The sequence below is a fragment of the Copadichromis virginalis genome, linkage group LG3 (assembly GCF_057382275.1).
Source record: "Copadichromis virginalis isolate Kocher_CV1m ecotype Utaka linkage group LG3, C_Virginalis_male_GT1.1, whole genome shotgun sequence".
Lineage (NCBI taxonomy): Eukaryota > Metazoa > Chordata > Actinopteri > Cichliformes > Cichlidae > Copadichromis > Copadichromis virginalis.
The window spans coordinates 9,371,687-9,376,305 of record NC_140620.1 but is presented as its reverse complement, the minus strand read 5'-3'; the positions used below and the strand labels follow the sequence as shown (position 1 = coordinate 9,376,305).

Here is a 4,619-nt window from a genome sequence, read left to right as displayed (position 1 = left end):
GAGATGGAGACTATGAAGACTCTGCTGAAGGTTTATCTGCTGCTGCTGATCGGACCTCCCTTCACTCTGGTAACGCTTCGTATTCTCTTTTGTGTCCAGTCTGTGTGAAAATGTGCTCTCTGCAGCTTTTCAGTTTTTCACACATTTATTTCATCGTGTGGGGTCAAACTTACTTTTTAGCATAAAATACAAAAACATTCAGAACAATTCAAATTTAATTAGCTACACATTTTAAAAAAAAACAACTAACGATCTGTTTAGTAGCAAAATCATGTCATTTTATTATATCTCAGAAAAAACTGTAAATGTAGACAAAGTAGTAATGCTACAGCAGTTTCAGCTGCCATGCACATTCCTGATTTCAAACTTTTAAAACAGTTTTTAAATCTTTCTGTTTACTCATTAATCTTTTAACTTTGACGCAGCAACAAACAGTGGGCAAGTACATCACCGAGCTCCAGGTGTCTCTGGATGAAGCTGAAGAGGCGTGTCTTAGCAGTCAAGGTTTCAGCAAAATCGATGTTGATCTGAACAAAGGAGCTGAAGGAAAATACATCTACCTTTGGTACAAAACAGGCAGCAGCTCACCAATCACCAAATTCATGTCTCTATAGAAGCAAGGGAGGAAGCCCTGATGTTCGCATTTGGATGGGAGAGACTGGCCTGTGATCTGAACCGGAAAGCTAGAGGAAAATGGATCTACCTGTGGGTGAAGAGGGAGAGACCAACATACATCTGTGACATCACTGCCAATGCTGACTATGATGGAGATGCTGACTACTTCCGGAACGGCTACATCAGAGTGGACGAAGATACCAACAGAGGTGCAGGAGGATCCTTTGTCTTCATCTGGTACCGTCAGACCAATAACTCTCAAAGAGCCATCACAGATCTGCAGATCTCCATTAATGATATAGAGAAGATGTTGTTTCCGTATATGGGCTTTACAAGGGTAACTACTGATCTAAGCAAGGGGGCAGGAGGAAGTTACGTGTACCTGTGGTACAACAAAGGCTCCAGTCGTCCCATTCGGGCGGTCTCTGTGATCGTCAACACAGCAGCTGTGGAGGCGTACAGCAATCCCAGGGTCTTCATTAGACAAAAAAACCTCAACAGTGGGAACGAAGGTAATACACTGTACCTGACCTTCAGTTCGTTTTAGTAACAGGAATGCTCACTGGGCAGAAACCAAAGAGTCTATGGTGTTCCTATTCAACCAGTTTGATTGTTTTTCTTTCCTTTCTGAAATGATTTGACTCCAACAATGATCATTGATCCTACAGTCAATCTGTTCGATTAGCTCTGTCTCGCTGTATTCTGATGATTGTCACTGTTTCAATAAAGTCTGTTCAGAATATGAAATATCTTTGTGTCATGTGTAAAACCTCGGTTCATGTCAAGAGAATCTGAAGAAGTGAGAGAAGAGAGCAGCTCAGCAGGATCACTGCATGACTTCATTTAGCAGAAACTTTACTGTGTGGACATCACGAGTTTACTTCTCATTATTCTCTGTGTCAGGGTAACAGGACAGCTAAAGAATGATTCACAGGTACCAGCCCCAGAAACACCGCCCCGAGGCAGCCACCACCCTGAAAGGAAGAGTAGCCAATCACCGATACTCAGAACTCTGTATTACTGGAGCTGTTACTGTATGTTTTACTGATATTTTACTTTTTATTAACATGAGTATTATTGGTAGCAGTAGTTGTAGAATTAGCAGTGTCGGGTAATTTCCTATAAAAACCAGTTCAAAACAGGGTGCACGTTAAGAACAGTTACCACATGAACCATTATACACACTCCAATATATATAATGTTCTAACGCATGACAAAACTTCAATTTATTTTTTTTATTTTTTTAACTTTTTATTTGGTACTTTTCCAAATTTATAGTACATGCAAACAAAAATATGAAAAAGGAACACAAAAGAAACAAATAAAAGGTATAAAGCACACCTAATCTGTGGGGAAAAGAAAACAAAGAATAATTTTACACCTATATATAGAGATGGGGCCAGGGAATACCCAAAGCAGGGGCGATTTTAACCCATTTGGAGGGTGCTTCAGCACCCCCAAAAATGAATCAAAGCACCCCCAAAGATTTCTTGCTTGTTTTTTATACTTTTTCGACAATATTTGCTGTTTGTGTGACATACTACTAAAAATATAAAAAGCATACAGTACTTGGTTGAGACCAATGTTCCCTCGAAGCTACGCACGTGCGCAATTGCGCACTGCTGGCATGGTCTCTGTGCACAGAAAATCTGTGTTGCGCACAAAAAAAAAAAAAAAATGACAGTACCTGAATTGAAATTCAAAATTAAAACTTTAACAATTCTGTTTTCCAGTGTTAGTCAGTGAGTGACTGGCTGCTCCTGTATGGGATTAGAACGATGCCACCTTATCCCATAGTCCAGCCAATGATGCGATTCACATTCGTATATACGCAGCTAATCAACGTGGTTGACAGGCTATGACAGCGTCCTTATGTGCCGACCCCGTTGTTTTAGCGAGCAAAGCGGCTGATGTGGAGTGAAGCCACGTTAATGACAACGTGTACAACCATTGGAGATGTGAGCAGGACAGACGGAACAACTGACGGACAAAGTGTGGACTTTATACCAGTTTTTAAATTGTGTTGATCGGCCACGTAAAACCAGCGTTATGATAAAAATATCTGCAATGTTTGGTTTTCTTCCTGAATACTGTCGTTGTTTATATTTACTGCGGGAAGAAACGATAAAAACGGCATTTTATAAGAAAAAAAGCTCGAAAGCCTGTGAGAAAAGACAAAACCCCCCGCTTCCACTTTCATATTCGTCCAAAAAAAGTACCATGTCGACCAATCAAAAAATGATATGGCAACGATGCATCTAGTTGTTAAGAAACGGGGGAAGTTTTAGGAGTGACGGTGGTGTTTTGAGATGTGAGAGATTTGCGATGTTTAGCACAAATCTTGTGTAGTTAGTGTGTAGTTAGTGTGTAGTTAGTGTGTAGTGTAGTCAATAGTTTTGTTGTGTGTGTCAGAACAATGAGGCGACTGCTGAATGTTACAGGTGTTACAGCAGTGATACATCTGCTGCTGTCAGGCCTGCAGGTATCAGGCTGTTGTTCTCCTTCATCTCATAGTGGACAGAAATTAGTTTTTGGAGTGGCACAAATAATTTGTGTGGCATCAGATTTGATGCAGAACAGCTGATTGTTCTGTAAATAGTTTGAAATGTTTGTTTTAAAAAAAAAACGCCTTGGCTGCATTTAAAATAATAGCTGCAAAAAATCCTGTTGTTTGCATAACTGAGTAACTTTTTTGAAGAAGTAACTATATGATTAATTGTCCAGCATTGGTCATTATTTACTGTATTTTGCAGACAGAGTTACAGACTCTCTCCCAGACCACAGACTCATAATACAAGTCAGAGCTTTATATAAAAAAAAAGTTGTGTTTTCAAAATTGGAGTTTAAGTTATTTTTACTTCCAATAGTCTTAACAAGGTCAATGACTAGATTTTTTTTAACATTTTCATTGTAAGTGGGCTAAAGCAGTTAATTAAAGGTAGTCTAACATAAATGTAAATGCTGTAATTTGGTTTTATTTTTAATAAACATGTAACTTGGGTGGATTCGATGCTGGCGTGACCATAGTGCACACGTCTGATGTCGCAGTGGTCCAATGGACCGCTCAGGGAGTTTGCGTGTTCACTCAGACGCATGAAAAATTAGAGGGAACATTGGTTGAGATGTAACATTTTAACAACAAAAGTATAGATACTCCCCCCTCCCAAAATGTTTTCTTCCAGCTCACCTCTCCCCTACTCTGACTCTAGCACTGTCTGCCAGAGGGATGGTGGCTGAGACGCAGCGGAGCGGAGGTGTAAGTGCCTGGCTTAAAACAGGACATATTAGCTGCATTTAACCTTCAGGTACTCTTTAAATAGTTGGGTAGGGATCAGACCATGTTTCTTTTAAGCTGAAAAACATTACACCAGGTAACCTGCAGTGTTGAAAACTTGTTTTTCTACGATGTTTGCTACCCTACAATCCGTCCTGCTCTCTAGTAAAATCAGCGACATTTGGCCGTCCTGTTGCTCCCATTGAAATTTATAAAGTAGCCTGCTGTTCTTACCACTGTCCTGTTTGAAATGGATATCCTTTATTAGATGTTCATGTGGTTTGGTTATTTGCCTTTTGGTCTAAAATACACTGAGAGAGGACTTTTTGTTAGTGATCTTAATAGAATTTTTTCATATTAATGTAATTTATCATCTAATTGAATACAATCTACTTGTGTATGATTGTCAGTCCAAAGAGGGAGAGAGGAAAGAGGGAACGTGAGGAGAAAGTACAAGGTCAGGAAGAACCAGGTAAGCAAACAGACAGAGAACAGTGACGGGCAGAAACTGTTGAACTGACAAAGAGAAAAAACCTGATTTTACTCACAATCTGAAGTTGTGTTCTCTCTATATTAAAGCTGCTGTACAGAATCTGCTAAACAAACTGGGTTGAAACATTTTGAGCCTCTTTAACAACTTTCCAACATAACATTATCATTGATCGGGGAGATTGAAATTCATGATATATTTTTATGTGGTTCAGCCACAACTCTACTGAAACCTCAGTCA

General features: G+C 39.5%; 1 pseudogene across 1 annotated transcript; it reads left to right on the top strand.

Moving 5' to 3' along the window:
* LOC146712625 (uncharacterized) lies at positions 1-1,162 on the top strand (annotated as a pseudogene). Its single transcript, XR_014919045.1, has 2 exons — positions 1-69; positions 426-1,162. The product of XR_014919045.1 is annotated as an uncharacterized LOC146712625 (transcript).
* Positions 1,163-4,619: the final 3,457 nt, after the last annotated feature.